Here is a 23,346-nt window from a genome sequence, read left to right on the forward strand (position 1 = left end):
TTATGGCAATGGAGAAATAACTCTGTTCTGCATCTGGAATTAATTTACTAGATGCACAGTTGCACCTGCAGAGGGGGAATCCACTTCTCCACGGTCCAATAGGCAGCTTGCTCAGGAGTTTAACACAGTGAGCGACAACCCTTTGAAAAGTTGTTGGGGCCCTGCTGGAAACTGTAGTCATTCAGAGCTCTTAAATTTTTTTTCCTTCTCTCTCTACTGAGAACCATTGTAGAATAAGAATTATTTTGTGTTGTGGTGCATTATTATTATTTTTTTTAATGGGATGGCTCCCTCTTCCTTTGCTCTTGCTGACATCTTTAAGTGTTATCCTGGCAGCTGAATTATTGCAGTTCATGGCAGAGGCAGCACGGGCTTAAACACGTGCTTATTCTTCCTCAAGTTACATCCTCTTTGTTGACTTACCTGACCTAAAATCTCAGTTTTTCTTTGCCTCCTTATTTTGCCCTGAAAGCATAGACATTAGTATGAATCACCTTGGCTTAGTAACGTGCAATTCAAAATGATTCCCAGAGAAGCATGTGTGCTTCCTTGCTGTTTCTTTCAGAAGTGTCCCATTGGCTCAGGACCATCAGCAGCTCTTGCTCTGCAGTAATGCTGAGTGTAGTGGGAGAGAGTCCAACATAACAGGGCTCAAAATGTTGAGAGGAATCATCTCAGAAGGGTGGGGCTTAGTCCTACTTTTCTTCATTTCACAGAGTCATAGAATTGTTAAGGTTGGAAAAGACTACTAACATCATGAAATCCAACCACCAGCTCATCCCCAACATGCCCACTGACCACATCCCTCAGTGCCACATCCTCATGGTTCTTGAACATCTCCAGGGTCAGTGACCACACCACCTCCCTTGGCAGCCCATGCCAATGCATCACCACTCTTTCCCACTCACTGCTTCTCTCTCTGGGTCACTCCATTGATGTGGTGGGTAGAGGTCCTTAGGCTGTAGTAATGGACTTTGTTCTGCAAATTTTACTTGAGGTGGGAAAATGTTGAGAAAGTATTAGCAATAGGTGCACATTTAGGAGGAAAGCTTGCCACCAATGGCTGCATTTTTAGAAGTGACTTGAGCCACTGGTTTCTGAAAAGATGAGCAAATAGGCCAACAGCCTTGTATCTTCTTTCAGTGAGAGATTCAGGGACTAACCTAGATAATGTGCTTCTATGCAAAAAAAAACTCCCCATAGTGTCATTACACTTTCCTCTTGGCATCAGAAACTACTTCTCTGATGTTTTGTTGGTTTTTTTTTCTAGCTGGAGGATTTTGAGATGTGACAGAATGAAAAGTTTGCAGGTGGTTTGTCCACCAGAACCAGGATGGGCAGGTGCATGGAAGGCTGAGAAATTTGTAAATTATTACAATCAGTTTTGACTTGCTCAGTACCAAAAATTAAAATAATATCAGAAGCCTACATGAAAAGCCTAATTGAATCCAGAGATCATCAAATAAAACATTTGAGTTCTTGAAGTGCTCTAAAAAAAGCAAAATCTCTTTTTATAGTTCAGAAGAAGGGACACGGGATTCCATCTGTTTCATGTCATAACTACAGCAAGTTTCAAATAGCATTTATCTGTAATCCTTCAAAGGCATTGTGTGAGAAAATGATGAGGATAATATTCCATGTCTTCTACCTCCAACTGAACTGTTAACTGCATTGCGCCTAGAAGGCCAGCTTCTGCTCTCCATCACAACCCTCAACTGAAAGCAGCTGAAATTGCACAGAGCAATGTTTGCTGTCTTGATTCTTGCTGTTGGTGATCAATGAAGAAAGCACAGTTTGATTTCCAGATTTTACCAGACATGGACAGGGTTGGCTATTAGGAAACATGCTTGTTTTACAAGAACCCACTTAAAAATGGAAACCATTGCATGTGAGAACAGAAACTCCCTTCAAAGATGTCAGACAGACCCACAGCTGCAAGAGACTGTATCTGCTTTCTTACCAACTTTTTTCCTCAAATATGTATTAGCAGGTATGGATTCAGTACAGTCCTTTCTACAATACTCATATTCAAAAAATTACATTCCTGCAGTGTCATTGTTTTGTTGTTTTTTTTTCCTTTTAATTTAGAAAAGAATTATATAGGAGAGATGATACTCATTTAACTGTAGTTATTCGTTGTGTGTGGAATTTACATATATTTCTCTTTATGGTGGAATAAATATATAAACAGAAAATCCACAAATAATCACATCCCAACTTTATTTATCAGTTATAAAATCCAGTTTCCAAACAAATAATCACAAAGTGTAATTAGAAATTATGCATATGCTTATCTGTTTGTTTCATGGGCATCTCTAGCAAACCCGTCCTCTGTGCAATTATGGTCCTGTTTGTATTGCTGTTATCACCTACAGCATGAATTCAAGATAGTTAGAAATGTATGTGAAAATCAAAGCATGGTAGAAGACTTTGGCAGGAATATTAAGTGCCTCAACCACAGTAATCAAAGTTTTTATTAAACATAATTGGTAAATGCCAAGAATTAGTATTTGGGTATGTTTTAATAGCATTACCAAGGTATCATTAATAGGAGGCTTGTCCTAATTATATCTCTTCTGGCTGTTGGCAAAGACAAAATCCTGGCTCTAAGATGAAAAAGCTGAGAGCCTTCTGGTTGCCACGCTTCCATCTCCAGCTATTGGGATTTGTGTTTGACACTGTTCAGCCCTACCTACAGAAATCAGGAGTATTATCATAGAATAGCTTAGGTTAGAAGAGACTTTAAAGATCATTGAGCCTTGACTTCCCTGCTGTGGGCAGGGTTACCCTCCCACCAGATCAGGCTCCCCAGGGCCCCATTTAACCTGGCCTTGAGCACCTCCAGGCATGGGGCATGCACAGCTTCTCTGGGCAGCCTGTGTTAGAAGAACCGATATGCTGCTATTCATCTTAATCACCATGGCTATAGAGACTTCAGGGTGACATCTGCAAACCATGTAGTGAGAACGGAAGCCAGTTTGCGAGTGTGAATTTTTCACCTCCTCTGGAAAATTTTTAGTTGCCCAGAAACAGAAAAAGTTGAAACAGAGTGCCTCGGAGACCACACATCTATGATCTTGAAATATTTAACAGCATGAAATTCTGTAATATAGGGCTGATTCACACTCTTGGCAGAGAATTAATGCATTTGGGTGGCATGATACAAGATCACTTTGCATAAAAACCTTTAGCACTGAAACCCATGTATGGTTTTGTTCACTATAGCACAACCTCCTTGAGCATCATGCTCTAAGCGTAACCAGAAATATTGCCTCCAGAGAAGCAGAGGTTCTTCATTCTCACTGTTTATGGAACAATATGTTTATTGCACGGTCTCTCTTCTCTGAGGAGTTTTTCTTCTACCACAGCTTCAGGCAGAAGCTGCATGGGGAAGCACTTTTCCTTCTCACAGTACATTTCAGAGCAAGCTTGCAGAAGACTGAGCATGTGCTCCCAGGCACCAGATGTGGAGATCCTGTACCTACTGTGCTTCAACAGCCAATTACTCAAACCCATAATATTTTTGCTTCTGAAATTAACCACTTTATGAATTATACAAAAGGAAATGATCAGTGTTGACAGCTGATTCTTTGAAATAGAGGGTAATCACAAACACCATTAAAAATACGTCTGGAATTCACCATTCCACAGTGCTGACTCTCATCAAGTTTTGAAATGCTATTACCAATAGCATATCTTTCCTAAGACTCATAATTTTCCAGGTATTGCCCTGTCTGACTCAATAAATCTCAGTTTCAACTCTTCAGAAATCATTATGATTCCTGGGCACTGCACCAAAATTTGCAGATGTTTTGAAGATGTCCTGATGAGCCAAGCCTAGGACATGTGTATTTTAACCTATTATATAGATATGGCATCCTTGAAGCCAGACTACTTTAACTGGTTAGACAGTCCAGCACAAGGAAGCATGAAATACTGCCTGTTAACGAACAGCTTTGTTTCAGTTCTGAGTATTACAAAAGAGAAAAAGAAAAAAAGAGATCAACCATCTGCCTTTTTCCTCGATCTTTTCAGTGAAATCTGTACATTGCTGCTGGAAACTGAGCATAGTAGTGCTGTTGCTTACCTTAATTTTGAGTGACTCTAGCCTGAAGATGATGAGATTTTGTCTTTTGCAGGGGCCAATGTAGCTTTTTAGAAGTTTCTGTAAAGATGACAGAAACATCAACTCCTTCTGGGTTTCTTGCTGCTTGAGAATAGTACATGTTCTAGTGTGTAAGCTTTCAAGTGACTTATTCAGAGCTCACCTTGAACTTTCATTTTCATCAAAGATTCCATTAATGCCTTTGTAGTATCACTATCAACATAGTTTTGAGGAGTCTCCAGAAATGAGAGATTTTTTTGTGGGCTTCTTCCTCTCTGTCTCCAAATGCTTCTTTTCACTACTTGAGTCATATCTTATGTATTTACCTTTCCATAAAGCCATACTAAGTGTTAGATTCTTCTGTGCTCAAGAGGATGGAAAAAAGAGCCCCTCTTCCCTGAAAACCCTTGTGAACATAGAAAAGTAAGTACTGGAATAGGCTCCCCAGGGAGGTGGCTGAATTGCCATCCCTGGATGTGTTTAAGAGCTGTTTGGGTGTGGTGCTCAGAGATATGATTTAGCAGAGGGTTGTTAGAGTTAGAGCACTGTGGTTAGGCTGTGGTTGGACTTGATGATCTTCAAGGTCTTTTCCAACCTGGGTAATTCTATGATTAAAAGGAACAGAGATGATGCAGGAATGCCAGCATATGAGGAGTGCCTGAGAATCTGTAGGCATCATCACTCAGTATTAGCATCAGGAAGCATCAAAGCAACTTCTATCTCTCAAAATAATTGTAAGCATTTTAGAAAGGGGAGTTTTAGAAGGAAACATGAGAGAACGGAAGGAGTTTCTCCCAGGTATGGGGAAGCACTCTAAGGAGACACAATGGAGTTGGCTGAGCATTTCCTGTAGATAAAGTAATCTTGCAACTAGATTGCAAATCTTTCAGATAAAGATCTTCATGAAAGTTGTTTCCTTGTGGCTTTCACAGAATGACCCAGGTTGGAAGGGACCTCAAGGATCATGTAGTTCCAACCCCCTTGCCTAGCAGGGCCACCAAACATACACATTTACTAGATCAGGTTGCCCAGGGCCCCGTCCAACCTGGCCTTGAACACCTCCAAGGACGGGGCATCCACAACCTCCCTGGGCAGCCTGTTCCAGGGCCTAACCACTCTCCTAGTGAAGAACTTCCCCCTAACATCCAACCTAAATCTTCCGTCTTTCAACTTAAAACCTTTTCCCCTAGTCCTGCTATTGTCAGCTCTTTCGAAGAGTTTACTTCCCTCCTGACCGTGCTGGACATTTTTTATGGCAATCTTCACACTGGAACATTGCTCTTCTTCATTTGTCTTTGGTCTCAAGCCCAGACCTTGGGATTGTTCACACAGCCTAAATGCAAATGGATGTGTTGATCCAAGCATGGAGGTAGTTAGCTGACACCAGAAAGGAACATGGGCATTGAAGAGGATTGCCTGAGGCTTGGTTCTGCTCTTGTAAGTAATACAGATGTAATTACCTTGACTACTTCTCTGTCAGACAGAATAACGGACAGAATAATCTCTGAGACCATTTGCTGTTGCAGTGTACCATTAGTGTAGTTACTATGGTTTGTTAAGTAGAATTAATAGGGTTTGGATCTTGGCTTTGCAAAGCTGCACAAGGAAGTGTCAGAAAAATAAAGGGTACCATTTCATTTGCTTTAAATCAAGCTACAGTTCAGTTGGGTACCATGCATGAATGAATACTGGAAAGGATGGGAGATAAATCAACTAACTGAGGAAAATTACTAAAACCAAAGGTAATGGCCAGGGTTCTACCCTGAAGACTGTCTCTGAGTCAAGCAGTTAGTATGTGGCTTCTGCTGCATACCTGACCAGCCTCATATTTCCTTTTGGACTTTACCTATTGAAGTATTTTTGAGGTTGACTCTGTTACTTGTCAATGAAACACTGCGAAAGCAGTTGGCCTCTGCAGTTAAAAAGCAGTAGCCATTTCTGCCCGTACTCCATAGCATTGTGGATTGCTGATGCCATGCCACATTCTGTGCAACTTCACTTCTAACAGGGATCAGGCACCTAAGAGTATCTCTTTAGCATGGAAGGCTGTGGCCTCACTCCATGGAGATGAGGGCAAAGAACAGTTTCATCTGGACTTTGGGAAATCCCCTATGAGAAAGTAACCTTGGGCACAGTGGTGGCAGAATGATGGTTGGACTGGATGATCTTAATGGTTATTTCCAACCTAAATGATTTCATGATTCTATGACCCTTCTCTACTCAAAAAAGTTTTATGTTACTGTAGTAGTGGTAAGTGACCTTGAAGTGCTTGTAGGTTTGTATCTGTTTGTTTTTCCTGATAGCCAAGCAATTTTTGATGCTGTCTTTTTTTTTTGGAGCCTCCTGGCCTCCTCTGCCAGACTGCTGACTTAAAGAGGGGCGTGCATTCAGTCAAGTTGTTAACATTTCTCTTTAATGTAGATGTTTTGGTAAACACTGATCCTGGCTCTTCTCATGCTTGTAGTAGGCTAGACTTGGAGCTCCTGGGGTGGGTCTGGAGGAAGCCGCAAAGCTGTTCAGAGGACCAGAACATCTCTCTATGAAGACAGGCTTGGGAAGCTAAGCTTGTTCAGCCTGGAGAAGAGAAGGCTCTTGGGGACACCTCACTATTGCCATCCAGTACTTGAGGGTAGTTTATAAACAAGACAGAAATCAGCTTTTTACATGAGTAGATTCCAATAGTACTAGGGGTAATGATTTTAAACTAAAAGAGTGGAGATTTAGATTAGATGTTAGAAATTCCTTACTCAGAGGGGGTACAAAGCTCTTGTACAGGCTCTTCAGAGAAGCTATAGATGCCTCACTCAGGTGCTAAAGGTCAGGTTGGGTGAGGACCTAGGCTGCCTGATCTGGTGTGTGGCAAACAGCCCACAGCAGGTTGTTGGAACTGGGTGAGCTTTAAGGTTCTTTCCAATCTAACCATTCTGTGATTCTGATTTTACAGCATCAGCAAAAATAATACGATCAATCACGTTCAACATGAATAATTTGTTCTCTTACAGAAAATTTCTGCTATGAAATTAACTAAAATATTCATTTCAGAAGAAAATGCAGAACTGCATTGTACTTCCATTATTTCTTTCTCTTTGTGTCTTTGTAAAGTCAAAATTTGACCAAACTATTTGCAAGTCTTTCCCCTTAGCTATGTTTTCTCTTTAAAGAGATGCACTTGGTTTTGTATTTGTGGAAAAATACCTGAATTACTTTGTTCGTGAAAACTGATGCTTGTTGTACTCCCCTGTTTAATCATTAAACTCTGTTTACTGTTCAGTACTTTAAATAATATTTAATAGCGCTGTTATAAAAATGCATGTCACACAGTGAAATGCAATTAAGGCAGCTGATGAAATGAACATGACTAATACAAATTATTACAAATGTAAACAAGAACAAAGTAAACAACATGAATGTCTGCTGGCCCATGAATGTTCTCTGGGGTATTCGGGCATGGTTAAGACCTATACAATGGTGGCTTTTAAATACAGTTCTCTAACTCCAGTGATCCCAGTTGAGTAACATGCATCTATTTGTCAGCTCCCAAATGTGGAATCATAGAATCATTATGTGTCGAGAAGATCTATAAGATTATCCAGTCTGACCATCAACTCATCCACTAACCATGTCCCTCGCTGCCACATATTGATGGTTGCTGAACACCTCCAGAGACAGTGACTCTATCCCCTCTGCAGGCAGCCTGTGCCAGTGTCTTACTGCTCTTTCTGAGATGAAATATTTCCTAATAGCCAACCTGATCTTCCCTTGGCACAGCTTAAGGCCACTGCCTTTCATCTGATCAGTAGCTGACTAGTTCTGAGGGTTTCAGGTGTAAGATTTTTTTGTGTATTTTGTTGGACTCAGAACACTGTGTATTGGCTTTTCCCTGTGCTAATGCCCTTCATCTGCTCTGGCTCATTCTCCCATTCTTTTCACAGCTGCTGTGATTGAACCGAGTCACTTGATCCACAATCAGGAAATGGTGATAGGTCATTGTGCTGTATTTTTAGGTGCATGTGCATAGTGATTCAAAAGACTCAACTGAGCAGAAGTTTCTGTGTTCTCCATCTAGCATTTCTGTATTATTTTTTTAATTTCTTTTTCAGGGCTGTCAACCATATTTCTGTCTGCAAGCCAACATCCTTTCGAGTGATGTGCTTGTGCAATTGATAACATCTGATTGATTTTGCTCCTTTATTACATGCCTAAATCTCCCATTTGCACACATCTTGCTATATTTATCACAAAGAGCCCTCACCTCATGTTTCTTTCTTGTAACACCCTCATTAGAAGGCTTTGATTACGCAGGAATGTCGCCGTGTCAGGCTGTTCGAGCCCTGCACGCGTCTCTGGTGTGTGGTGCAGACGCTTGGAGCAGGAAGTTGTGAAGCAGACTGATCTGACTGGAAAAGGGCCAAAACAGGCAGGAGACTTAGAGGAAATGATTTGGTTTCATGGCTTTCTCTCATAAATCTTCATGCCGTCTTTTTGAGAGCTGCCACAAGTACTCAGAGGATGTGATGTAAGAACAGGACACCTATGCCATACTGTTATGCATGCCCTGCAGAGATGCATCCTTCATTTATCCCTTGGGCCAAAAAACAATAAGTTTTTCATCATTTCAGGTAGATGACAATTGTCAAGCATTTAAATGGTTAGCAGTTAAATGGTGGTGTTGAGAGTTCAACAGTCACGCTTGTTAACTATTTTGTTCAATGGCTTAAAAGTGTTTAGCTTTGCAATTGCCAGGAGCAGCTTTATTTGTGAAACTGTGATACTATCCTCGATAAGAAATGTGTGTTTGTTCTTGCAGCATGTTTTGTTGGCTTAATTTTATGTTTTTACGTCTCAAGTTCTTGCTGGGATATAAGCAGATATAGAGTCTGTCAGAAGGGGAGATAGGAAGGGAGTGAGTTATGCAGACTTGTAGTGCTGAATAAGGAAAGTACACTGTGCATCTGAGTATCCTTGCGCCATCTGTGAAATATTCCCAGTCTCACAATCTGACATTACAAACATTGTGGCATGATAGCAGCCTTTCAGAATCTGAAGGGGAGCTACAGGAAATATGGGGACAGAATATAGTCTGTGGCGATATGAGAAGGGGAAATGGCTCAGAGAGGGTAGATTTAGGTTATATATAAGGAAAATAATCTTTTATGGTGAGGCTGGTGAGGCACTGGAACAGTTGTGGTTCATACCCTGTCCCCGAAGACTTTCAGGGTGAGTCTGGGTAAAGCCCTTGACAGCCTGATCCAGCTGTGGTGTCCCTGTTCCTTGCAGGGGAGTTGGACTGGATGGCCCTCAAAAGTCCCTTCCAACTCCAAGGATTCTATAATTCTTTGGTCATGTAAAAGGAAGATTCTGACACACTCAGACAGTAGAGGCACGTGAAATATCTGTAAGTTTGTCCTACGTCTCCAGCCAATTTGCTGAATAGATGGCAAAGCAAACACTCTGTTATCATGTCCTTATCATCTGTGCAAGTTACATTGCATCAATGCTACATTAAATTCTGCAATAACACACAATGATGGTGCTTGGTGTGAACTGTAGAGTAGGTTTGTAACAAATGATTTGCCTATTGTAATGATTACTAAGAAGGACTTTGCATTCCATAAAGTTTATGGCTTGATACGAATATTTGTATAGGTATTACAAATCAAAATCTTTGACAAGGGTTTCTTTGCGAGTTTGTCTCTTTTCCAGAATTTTCTTATTAGTGTTTGTTTGTTTGTTTGTTTGTTTTTTCCCAGATAGGGGATGCAGAGATTTTTATATGTAGGGAAATTACTTTACCTGTAAGCTGCGTCCTTATGAAATACAATGCCAACAATGCTTCCCAAAGTGAGGACTTCAGTTCACATGGTTTCTCCAGCTGCCCTGGCTATACCAGACATTCCATTCCCAACAATTACACAAGAGGATAGATGGTATTTGCTGAATGTATGACAGAGTAAAGCCTGGTGACACAGATGGAAGGGAACTGCCATATCACGTGCTGCCATAACCTTCCTCATTTCTTAGTACTGGGTAAAATACAAGGATAGGTAATGAACTGTGTGTTCTATTTTATGGCTGTTTGATTTCTAGTAATATAACTTTTGATGACAAAATAAAGAAGAATTTTTTATAAACATATATAAAAAAGCAACCCAATGAAGTGGTGAAATATTTACTTAGCTGTGAGCTATGGTCTTCCATGTAAATTTTCAGGCCCTTCCTATGCAAGATTATTGTTTCTTTTTTTCAGTGCAGCAGATTATAGCTTCTAATAACAGAACAGTAAGATATTTTATTCTTATCACACAAAGGAAAGCATTTAGCCTTGCTTTAACTGTTAGCTGGAGTGACAAAAATGTTACTCCTTAGGTGATGACTTTCAATGCAGTGTAGAGTACAGCCCACCTTGGAGTGGCAGCACTCAATACCATGTTCCTGCAGTAATTTGCATTGAGAAGCAGCTGAGTTCTCAGCTGTGTTAAACACCTTCTCAGATACATCTTCAGAAGATGAACTTGCAGTCCAAAGATTAAAGACAGTAGTTTCTTCTTTACCTGGAGGTGTTGAAGAATTGTGGAGATGTGGCACTTAAGGATGTTATTAGTGAGCACAGTGGAGATGGGTTGGTGGTTGGACTTAGTGATCTTAGAGGTCTTCGCCAAACCTTATGGTCCTATTCTTGAAAGTAATATCACAGCGGCATTCTTGATATAGAGCACTTTGTCTTTTCACCTTAACAGCTTCCTCAGTCACTAGAGCCCATCCTCCAGCAAGTCACATGATGGCATTCCTAACTGTCAAAATGTCTCTCCCTTATCTTGCAGTTCTGCAACTTTTCATGTTACTCTGGGGGATAAATCTGATCTGTGATTTCTTTATCTGGCAGTTCTGCAATCAGAACTTATTATGAGCTTTCACTGTGTGTCCTAAAAGGTCAATATTGCATCACTTGTTTAGTGAGGTTTCATAGCTGTGGAGGAAAAGCAATCAGTATCTTGCGATGTAAGTTTACAGGCAGTGGCTCGCAATTTGATGTTTGTTGATGGAAGAAAGTCTGCATTAGGATGGGCACATCCAGTATGGCAGCTCATGCATTTTAGGGACATCTGTAGTGTAGCAGCTGAACACCTGAACACCTTGGTAGCTACGGTAATGGAAGGACAGTTGGACTAGATGATCTTGTAGGTCCTTTCCAACCTCGTGATTATATGAAATCTAGAAGCCAGGTTTCCACTATGCAAAGCATTGTATAACTACATCTTGAAAGCTGTAAATGTATAGTAAGTATTAAGTTACACAAGAAAAAAAAATTAATTACTGCTTCTAGTGTGTGTTGAATTCATATAATTTATACAGAATATTAAATTATTTTACACAATGTAATGAATAAATTAAGAACAAATAAGAAACCAATAATAATGGGTTTCCAAAAATTACTTAAAACAATTAAATTTTAAAGTTGACTTAAAAATAATTTCTAAATAAATATTTATATGGCTGGCATTCATCTTTGGAATCCCTAAGCAAAAATAAGTTTATAGTTATACACCATTAATTAATTTACTTTGTGGTGGAATTAAATGCTGCAGGCATGCCAGAACAGTATCGCTTTTCCTCAATGGAAAAAACTCTTAATGATCCTAATACATATACTGTCATAATTCATTTACTCAGCTGTTTACTTCTGCAGTGGCTAGATATCTTCTTTCCATCTCACCATCATCTTGCAAAATAAATTAACAACATATCAAGGAGCCATCACTCTGACTACTTCTGTCTGTGGTAGTCCACCTTCTGAGGAGGTGGATCTGAAATATTAACAGGTGACATGGGATGATATAATTTTTGCAGAGTGTCGTGTTTGCTCACAGTTTTTAATTGTCCAGTATTGTTCCTTAGCAAAGTAGTGGTCACTGAGGAACATTCAAGGATAGATAGGTGATCAAGAAAGTGGAAGAAATTTCCACAAATAGGCTTCCAGTGCTTGGCTGCTGTATCAAAACCTGTGTAAACTTGCAGTGGTGAAAAGCTCAAGTTAATTAAAGTCCCACCCTGCTCAATTATGACTCAAAAATGTCGGCCAGTTCAGTAAATCAAATTAAGCACCTATCCTCACATGGAACCAATGCTTCCAGTAAACCAAATTCAGGGAATTTGCCTGATGAAGATCAGTCCCATATGAGAATTTTGTTTCTTTTTTCTTTTTTTTTAAATACAAGTCTGAATGATGGATCTATTGCAGGGTTACGTAGAAAAATTAAAATATGAGAGTATTATAAGACTCATTTGCAGAAGAACAAGCAAAAACCAAATTTGAGTACATTCACTTGCAGTCTTATTCAAGGCTTATTTGACCCATGAGACAGAAGATCTGTGAGTTGCACACCATTTAGATGTGTGCAAGAAATAAACACAGCTCTAACCAAGTGTAGAGCAATGTAGAATAACATTTGATTAAGTATTTCCATGTAGATTGGCTTCAGATGACTGCTTCTAGTGAGAAATGCTGCCTCATAAATGTTTTGGTTAATGGAGTTGAAGATGAAGTTGAATCAGAACAAGTAATGGATTTTTCAGAATGGTTTTTATATGGTTTCTTGATATAATACGCAGGAAAATAGCTGTATGACTAGAGACCACAGTCTTTTTATTGAAAATGAGGCAAGTATGCAGCTGGTTGTAGAGCAAGGAGAAGGGCGTACTGTCCTTATGGGATTGATGGTTGGACTTGGAGGTCTCTTTCAACCATAGCATATGGTTCATTCATAGAATGCTATGATTCTATGAAACTGGAGCAAGATTTCAAGGTCATATGTTTTGGAGTCTCTGGTGAGTGTAGACTGTTCTGCACTTGGAAACCTCTCTGTGTTCCTCCAGATTGTGAAAAGTGTGGGGCAAGTGGGTGTCTCTGGCATTTCTCCTAAATGATAACAAAACCATGTGAAGAGGAGCTGGTAATTGAGTGCTGGTATTTGTGAGCTGTGCTGGAATGAACTCTGGGCTGTAGCCTCAAAGCCTCATGCTTTGCTTGCAGCTGAGTTAAGGGAAAGTCCACGCAGACAGCCCCCGGCTTCTGCAGAATTAGCTGCACACAGAAAATATTTCAGGACCACAGTGGAACTTCTTCAGAGCTTGGGTGGGCAGTGTGTGCCTCTGGCATCACTTAGCTCCATGCAGTCAGTGGTGCAGCATTCAGCTGGAGATAGATGACAGAGAGTATCTCCAGTCGGATCACATTAACACAACAGCGATCCAGTTACTGAGATTTGTAAGCTATGGATTAGTTAGATTTCACCTGTGGCTTTGCGTGCTTGGCATCCTGCCACCATTAGTAGGAGTCTGAAGGGGAGCACCTGTCCTGTATGATTCAAGAACCTGAGTAAGCATTAATTATATCTTTTGTTCTGTGTTCTGTGGGTTTGGAACTGTTAAGCCGTATCTAGCTGACTTGCTGCTTTGCTGCGATTTGTTTGGTCATGTTACAGAGCTGAGACTCTGTGAATGATACGGACAAGAGGTTATGGTTTCATCACTCACTGGAGCCTAGTGGTGCCAGCACAGTACCAGGAGGTCGCAGGAAAAAACAGAGGATGTTTCAACAGTAGCTTCACTACAGCTAACTCTTCAGATACAGTGATGATAGATGCCTTGTGTGTGCTGACAGCACAGGGTTGTGCACCAGCCATGTATGAAACGACAAACATTGATCAAGCAGTAAAACGCGGCTTTGATCATACTGACAGTATGAAAGAGAGCAGATTGTCAATGCTGTCATGTCAAACACCGACTCCCTGGCATGCTGGAATGACAGTATTTGTCAAGATGGGCTTATCCTATACATCATGTTTTCTGAAAATTGTTATTAGCACTTTATACCAACAAAGGACACATACAATCATGCTATGAAGTTTCATGACCTCTCAGTATAGCAGCTACTGTTCACTCAGTCTGTTTTTATTGCAGTTTTTATCACTGGTGCCTTAGTGACACTGCACGTTTTACAGTTTTGAGGCAGAAATCTTGTATGTCATAAGATACATAGAGAATCATTTGTCGTCTTGATGAAGATTTTAGTACCAGGCACTTCATTTCCTGTGACGATCCCATGGTGCCCCTTTATTCTCACATTTCTTTCCTATTTATGTGGGGAGAAGTGAACCTTGTGTTGTTTTTATACCTCATTTGTATTTAGAAAGGGAAATGTGAAAGCAGAGAGTAGTCTTTTTTGTGTAGTCTTTCCCTGTACCTCCCAGGTGTTCTGTGGAAAAATCTTCCTGACTCCAGGAATGTCTGGGATCTCATCCCTTGCAGCTAAACCCTCTCATGTAACACATGTTCCTCACTGTAATTTCTGGGCTGAAGAGTTACAAGAAAATGAACTGATCAAAAATGATCTCAGGGTTCTAGCAAAAAGCAAAGCAAAGAAAGGTGAAAATATGTGCTGTGAGTTTCAAAATGTATAAGAAGCATAGAAAGTGTTTCAGCAATGGCAAAATAGCATCTCTCTAGGCAGGCTCCTTTCTGTTGGATAAAGGTACTTCTGCAGCAGTGGAAATGCTGCTAACCTGAGTTAGATGGGAAAATCTTGGGGATGTGTTGCTTCTGATTTCACATAAACCAAAGTTTGATATGTTTGTTTTGCTTTATCACTGTTAGGAAAAAAAAAAAAAAAAAAAAAGGAAAAAAGGAAAAAAAAAGTTTTATTTTGTGTCACTTTAAGTGATTGTTCTTCCAAGGAAAAAAAAAAATTGTGCTGTAGTTGAGCGCAGTGAAAATGGAGCAAAGCAGTAAAGAAATGAACAGGAGGATGGAGGGGAAAATGTCTTTTAAGCTCTTGCGAAAGGCCCAGTGTAGGAGTTACTTGTTTCGAATATCCATCCTCCAGGGTGATAAGTGAAAAAATTAAAATGCCAATTGATCTGGGTGGGAAGTGGAAAGCTGCTATAATCCAATTAATCACAGAGCACTGGATGCCTCTGTGTCGATGCAGAACTCCACCGCGTGCTCAGCTGTTGTTACTCTTTCACAATGAGTAGTACAGTTGTCACTGCAAGACTCCTGCCAGCAAAAACATCCGCTGGGTTCGTTTTACCACCAAATATTTTTACACTTCTACACTAATAAATACAAACTACCCTGCCTGGAGAAGGCGTGTCATTCTACCGCTGCTCACATTGTATCAGGGAAGGAGGCTAAGTTGTGCCACGGCCACAGGAGTGCATGTGCCCCCCTACAGTGATTGCTGCTATCATGGAATTCATCCTTCTTAGGATTTTAGCCCCTCAATCTGAGAGGCAGATGGGTCAAGTAGAAAATAAAATGAGCTTTTACAGGAATGCTCAGTAGACAGTCCATACCAATTCTTATTCAACCTTTGTTCTGAGCACGCTCACATACATGCAGAGCTTGTGATGTGATCATGTACAGTGGATTTGCCCCAGCTTAGAAGTTCTGCAATGTTCCATAATGTACAGGGCAACATAGCAGATGTACAGTATGTTCGTGGCTGTGTTTCTTTGACATGTGGGAATATGTACTGGGGCAGTAAACAGAAGGGAAGCCTGCAATAATGCCTTCTGCATAGCAAATAGGATCACCCATTCTTCAATCTTCTGCCACCATACCTGCAGTGCCTTTACGCATAATTGCTACCCCTCTGTGTGCCACAGATCTAAGAGCTGCAATGCCACAGCTGAATGAAGAAAGAATTGCATGCCATTACGACTCTACTAGGCCTTGACCTAATAATGCTCCAGGTACTGAGATCAACAGGAATGCTGGTCAGATGGAAGGTTAATGCAGCAGCATGCTATTAGTTGGAAGGACTAAGCCTTGTAGACTTTAACTGAACTCTCCTTAACAACATGCTAAACATTTAACTACTGAAAATACACTTGTTTTCAACACTGCAGAAGACTTACACAGCTGAACTCTCTAACGTTTATGTTTGATATCAGTGGTGACATTGCTTGAATGTGTGATTAGAACGCCATTCTGTTTTCATCTCAAAACGTCAGTGAGGAGGTGTGTATTGTGTATTTCACCATTTCAGCAACACGGATGAGCTGTTATGGGAGCAACCTACTGTTGCTATACAAAGAACTTCCCCGGTTATGTCACAATGGCAGTGCCCTGTCTCGGGCAAATGGCACATTTGCTGACATTGGAGCAGAGTGTCTCAGGTTTGGTTTATGGTTAGGGTCTGTAATGCTGGTGACTTGGTTCTTCTTTGTATGTATGAGTGCTCCAGCCCATCAGGGGCTGGGGCCCTCAAGAGCTGTGCTTTATTTGGCTAAGGGATTGATAGATATAAGTTCGGGTGTTGTGAAAATAATCCTGCAATTAAATACTCACTGGACCAAACTAGGAATGAAATACACGGTCTTGAAGTCTGAATAAATCCCCTTACCACCAGCTAGCTGCTCTCGGTTGTTAGTTTCTAACCTTAGGTGATTTCAAATGATTCAGTCTGAAAACATTGTGCTTAAGCAATTAGATTTGCATCTGCTTATGGCTACTGTAATCTTATGGGTATTAAGATGTAACTGCTTTTGTCTATGAAATGAGTTGTATCTACCTTTTCAGCTGTGCCGTGAATGCCGTGAAATTTTACAAACATCTATGTATAGGAGGTCTTCTCAATATACCACCACAGTATAAACAGCAGGGAATACTGTTCTGCACTCAGACGTTCCAGCAGAAATCCAGATTAAACCTGTTTTCTTCACTGCAGTAATGATAATGCTCATATAGGCTGTTGCAATGAGATCAGACTGCTCTGTAGCTTTGGCTTACTTAAAATCAATGCTTTTTACTTCTTCCTGCAATGTGTTTTAAAGGGCTATCCACGTGAAAATATGCATATATATTGAATTCTCCTTTCTGTTTAAATCTGACTACTATAATTGTAGCTTAATCCATTGCCTGATGAGCACAATTATAGTCCTCCAACACAGATGTTCCAGAAATTTGCATTTTGTTGACATCAGTGCTTAATTTTATTTTCCTAAAGCTCAATTTGATTTTTCTAAAGAATTGTATAAACAAGAACACGTGTGTAACTAAGCTGTGTTTCCCCCACAGCCTCTTGGATTTCAGTCCTTCACTTCTGGGTGGTCACTGTACTAATGGTTGTTCTCATGCAGTGGGGTATAGAGTGCTAGGTCTGAATTAAATGAAAATACAACAGAATTAAGTTTTCAGTGAAGACATTTATGCTATCTCATTGCACTCATCCATCTCTTCCTGCAGTCAGCACAAGAAAATGGGTTTGTTGTTACAGTGTCAGCTTGGGATGTGGTTTAACACTGAAAGGAAATCGATAGCAAGCTTAAGGAAGTTTTTCATTTCTTTGTAGTCCCTGCATGTCTGCTTCATTGCAGTCCAGCCTGTCTAAAAGTTGGTGGGTGAAGTTGGTCAAGCCATACTGCATGGTGGCATTTACAGCCTGGGTCTGAAATGGCACCAGTGCTGAGAAGTCCTCCCCAGTCTGGGTTTGCTGGCCTCTCTGACTTCTGTGGTGTGAGCCCCCTCCTCCATGCTTGGGTTCGCCATTCTGTATTTCCAAAGTGGACCCAGCCAGATCCAATCCATTCCTTAGAGGTGCTCCCCTGCTTTGGGATGTGTTTGGCTCCCAAGAACATGCTGAGCTGGAGGGGGCTATATCAGTGCTGCATTCTTCTTCCAGGTTTAAGAGAGCCAGATATATTTGGTCTTACAGTTTGTAGCTTTCAGTATACCTAAGGCAATCATCTCATTGAAGGACATAATTTCAGTTCATTTCTTTCTTGTCCTTGAGGTTAAGGCTTTAGCTAATTGCAGATATTAACCAAGTCTATATTTGTACTACATGTTTTCTCCCCTCTTCTGCTGCCACAGACAGAATGACACAATGTCTGTAAGGAGACAGAACTTCACTGCAGCTGCTGTACTGCTATGTCCCAAATGAGTTCAGCCTGGGGGAAAAGAAGGGGTTAGGTTTAGACCTCTGCCTTTGACAGAGGATGTGCATTGCTACTTTTGCTGCATGTGTGTGATATGAGACCTTGCTCAGCACCAAGTTCCTTATGGAAGGGATCTGCCAAAGTACTTCTCTCTACCTGCTCCTGTTGGGAAGATAGGAAACTCTTTCCTTTCTATGTCATCTTTCAACAATTATTCCTTCATCTCTCCCAGAGGACATGGCTGTCATGTACTGTGCACGTACAGTAAGTACAGGCATCCACAGTGTTTGACTGTACACCATATAGTTAGGAAGTTAGGAATATAAATTGTGGAGTATAGATAATCCTACATGTAACACTACCTCCTGATCAATAACAGATGCTCCTGACAAGCAGCTGTGCCACAGACTGTAGAGATAGCATTTGTGCCAACCTCTTGAATGCTAACCAGAGCCTATAAAAGTGAGAAGGTGTTTAAGTGGGAGAAGAATTCAGTTTATGGAGAAAAAAATGAATTTTATGGAATAACAGAAAGAACCCTGAAAGCCAGGAGTCCTTTTGTTCTTTTGGTTTAACTTTTATTTGTTTTGAGTCAAGAAAGGACAACTGTGTTTATCTTCATTGTCCCTTTCCAAACCATGAGGCAAGAACCTCCTGAGGGGGATTTCCTTTTTGAAGTCTGGTATCGGGGTTTTCATGTTCTTTTTTTCCACTGGGGGAAAAATAGTCCTGTGTCTTTAGGAAAGCAGAGAAAGCATAAGGTGAGATAGGAAGATGCTTTGATAAATGAGCACCTTTGTGGGAATAACAGATATGGTTCTTGGCTCCTTTCTAAGAATGGAAGCACGTGCTCACCCTGTTCAAGGTGATTTTAAATTTCCTTTGGTAAGCTGATTTACAGTAGCTAAGATTCAATCTGGTTTTCAAAAGACAAAAACAAACAAACAAAAAAACTCAACAATAAAAGCTTTATCTTTATTAGCCTGGTGAAGAAGAGACCAGAGGCAAGTTTGCTCCTGGCGGTGTTATAGTACATCTGAAAAATGGCATTATCTGATGTACTGTGAGTTATTCATTCTTGAAGAAAACAAAGGGACAGACAAGCAAAACTCCACCTTGACATATCAAATCTAGCTTCTGTTTCTTTTGTATAGATGTAGTCATTTCAAATAATGGAGCCTGATCATTTTTTCCTTGTCAGTAAAGGTGTCCAAGAACATATTGAAGGTATTCCTGCCATCTACTTTTTCTCGCATTGCAGTCTCCTCCTTTCCAGTTTACATGCCAGTCTGCAAGACCAAAAAGCACCTGCATTTTATACCTGGTCTGGGATATTCCTTGGTCTGATAGGGTTTTTGAAACCAGGTCTAAACCAAATATTTATTTAGACTGTTCTCATAAAAACAGTTCCCTGGTCGTGATCATCAGGACACAAACACATCAGTAAGCTCTAAGTTTTCCTCTTTTGTCTCCAGGAAATCACTGCTCATTTCTCTCTCTTTTGAGACATTTCAAAATAGCAGTTGCCCATTTATTGGTGTCTCCTCCAGATTAGACTGAAGTTTAAAAATTGTTTTGTATGTTTATGCATAACTCATTGAAAAAGGTTCCCATCAAGTCTGCCAGCTTCCAGAAACAGCCCTCTAGTCTCAGAACAGATATCCCTTGAAAATACATTTGTATTTTCAAATAGGCTACAGAGCGAGGTGCAGTCCCTCTGAAGTTAAATGGATGTACTCCATTTGAGATAAAAGGACTTCTGAAATTAGTGCAAAGCATGTAGGTAAGTCGTTCTGAATCAGGACCCTGAAGAGCTCTGCTCAGTTAGCTAATGAGAAAACTGAGTCATTTCCCTTTTCTTCCAGGTGCCTAATGATTTGGCACCACAATCTACAGCAGAGAGACTGGCTTGCTCCACAGGGAGTAGAAGCTATGGGCAGTCTTCAAGTCTGCTCCTTGTAATGAAGCATACTTGCCGGAGTAACTTATTTGTAAATAAGCGCAGGAGAGCAAGAGAAGGATTGTATGTACAGTTTTATTATTGGAGCACACCAAAATATTCCAGTAAGTGAGTTGACTGTGAGTTTACGAACATGCTGACTCAACAGAACAAATACTACAGTTTTTACCCTTTGAGTGTATTGGCACTCAATGAAAGAATTTGTATTTTGTAGACGTAGATGATAGTTCTGGCTGGAGATGCTTTTCTTAAGTTATTAATGTTGAGACCATTTCTTCCAGCCCCAAGTTACTTTTTCCAACCATAATACTCTGTGACAATATATTAGAACATCAAAGTAAAGGGAAGTGCTGAAGAATATCTGGGGCAGAGGCCTGAGCATTTCAAAAATCATACCTGAAAGTGCTCTTCTTGAACGAAAAAGATTTGTTCACTAACAAGAACAAATATTTCAGGGTAAAGAGATGCTGCTCTTCTAAGAACTGAATGTTTGAAGGAAAACAGTGAATAGAAAACTTTCAGGGAATAGTAAGAAAATGTTACAGAAGCAAAAGGATAATGGTGAGTCAGAGGCAGATGTGAAGAGGAAAAAAAAAGGGGTTAGGAAGTGAATTAATAGGCAAGAAAATATTCACTTAGCTTATGGGGTGAGAGATTTTGGTTTAATTTATATTGCAAATGTTTTCTTTGCTCCAGATATTATCAACACTCTTTGCAGAAAGAGAATGCCTCCCTGCAGAGGTCATGTAATTTTCCTCCTCTTTACCAAGCTGAAATAGCAACCAGCAGGAAGCCATTTCCCCGCAGCCTCAGTTGCCCCCTGTTTTGAGCTTCCCAGCTCTGTTTCTGCTCTTGCTCTGGGCAGATTTGATCTGGCAAGGTGTTCTGCCACATGCACAATTTGCAACGCTCCTTGCAGGCCTGCTATATGTTCCTGGCCTCTTGGAACTGGAAAGTGCCCAGGGTCAGACACAGAACAAAACTGCTATCGCTTGCCTAAAAATGCTTTTATTTCATGTATCTGTGGGACACACTGAACCCGAGTCATCTACAGCAAAGTCACTGGAATGATAACAAGGGTGCATTTGGCTCTACAAATGGCATGTGAATCCCTTCTCAACCAGTCCTACTATTTCCAGTATTTCCTTCCTGGAAGCTGACTGGAATCTTTGTAATAGTCTGAGCATAAAAATCTCATTTCATGCTCAGTAATTGCAGATTCTCAAGCCACTTAAATCCTAAGCATCTCTGAAAACAACAGCTGATCCCAGTGTGCAAGACCATCCTGTGTCCAAGCAGAGCCTGTTGCATTCAGTCTGCTGAGTCAACCCCAGGGCCCAAAGATGAAAGACCTGACATGATGGAGGGAGTGTAAGGCAGCAATATATAGAATAATAGAATCATTAAGATGGAAAAGGCCTCTAAGATCATTTAGTCCAACAACTGACCCATCCCTATAATGTCTACTGACCATGTCCCTTAGTGCCACATCTCCACATTTCTTGAGCACCTCCAGGGATGTTGATCACCACTTCCCTGTTGAAATCTGTATTCTGAAGCAATTGGGCTCCATCCTCATTCAAGTAAATGTCTTGTTAGGTTTACTGGAACTTTGCTATGGATTGAGTTCTAAAGTTTTAATAATTTTCTAAACTACTGTGCAGCAGGAATGTAGCCATGAGCCTCCAGTCTGTTTATCAAAGCTTTCAGGAGCACACCAGCTGTGTAAATCCACCTAATAGATGGTTTCCTCCTTGCTGAATTAATATTCAATGGGAAGCCACCACCATTTTTCTCTCATTGCTGATAGCAGCAAGCAAATATTTCTTGTCTTCTAATGAGAATTTAGAGTTGAAAGCAGAAGTTCACATGTAATGATAGAAATACAGCATTCCTAACCATCAGGCTGCACACAGAATATGGGCTGCTTCTTTATGGAGTCCCAGGAAAATTCTCTGCAGTGATAATGGTGTCTTTTCTTGCTCTTTCTTTTTCTTAAGCATCATTGCTGAAGTAGACCAGTTTAAAGGAGAGCTGCGAAGGTGCGTTTTGTCCTTTAATTATAGATCATAGAATATATTTATATGTTAAAAGTAAAATCAGGAAGGTGACTGGTCAGAGCTGAGTTGTTCAAAAACACATTCTGTGTGAAACTGAACTCAGTAATGTATTTCTTAGCATGCTCAAGAAAAATGTAGTGGTGTGCAGCAGGCTCTTACTTCACATATTACTGAAATTCCATTTTGCTTCCACAAAGTGTTATAAGAATAGTTCAGAGGAGGGAATGCATGAATGTAAGGTACATTTTTATGCAGAAAGCAAACTGAACTGGAAAAATGAAGGAAAAAATCCATTCTGTTGAGTTCAAAGGAAGGGTTATTGGGGGTGATTTGTCAGCATGGAAATACAGCTCTAGAACTGGCAAGATCAGAGATCTATATAGTATACAGGGCTGATATATCATGTAGGATCAGGCTGAGTTGAAGACTGGCTGTGGGCTGCTTTAATGTGTTTATATACTGTGTTTTGGATAGACCCTTGTATATACTATTGAGATTATTCAGTGTTTTAGATAGATTGTTTAAATTAATAAGCTAAGAAAAACATGAAGCAGTATGGGTTACTGGATGCTGGCTTTTTCAAACTGTAGACAGACATTCACTGCCCACTCTTCTCTCTTGTTACTCACACCTGGCATGAGCAGCCAGGTGGTGGATTTTGAGGGAACTCAGTTATTTCTTTCTGTCTGACACCATATTTATCTGAATTCTGAAACAGAGGCTTCTGAAAGGCTCGATGGGGTTCCATAACTCCATATCTGCAATGTGTGTGACATTCTGGTGTCTATACGTGGTGATGGGCACTGCTCCATGTCCCTCTGCTCTTACTGAGGATCCCCTCCCTTTTCCAGCTCTAAACTTCTCAGCTTCCTGTTGTGGCCACCAATTCCTCCTTGAAGCAGTGAGAAGTTCCTTTAGGTAATCCTAGCAAATTATTCCACATTACGCCTCAAGTTGTGTGAGGAGAGGTTCAAGTTGGATGTTAGAAAAAATTCCTTCTCTGAGGATGGAAGTCTTCATGCACTTCTGACTGATTACATTAGGCAAACATAAATCCCGAATCCTTTGATGAGTAACTTGAGTCCTCTGAGGAAATACATAGAGTAACTGTGACTACGATCATTCAGCAAATGACAGGCTCTGTCTGAAGGAAGTGAGGAGCTGCACTGATGTTGTAGGGTGGGCTGTTAGGCACCACAGTTGGGCATGATTTCACACTGACCTGTTTGCTCCTTACTGGCAGATGTGGCCTGGAGGCTTTGTACCAGGGAGAAGAGTTAG

Source organism: Coturnix japonica, chromosome 4, assembly GCF_054131305.1.
Source record: "Coturnix japonica strain WE chromosome 4, WE-NBRP24, whole genome shotgun sequence".
Lineage (NCBI taxonomy): Eukaryota > Metazoa > Chordata > Aves > Galliformes > Phasianidae > Coturnix > Coturnix japonica.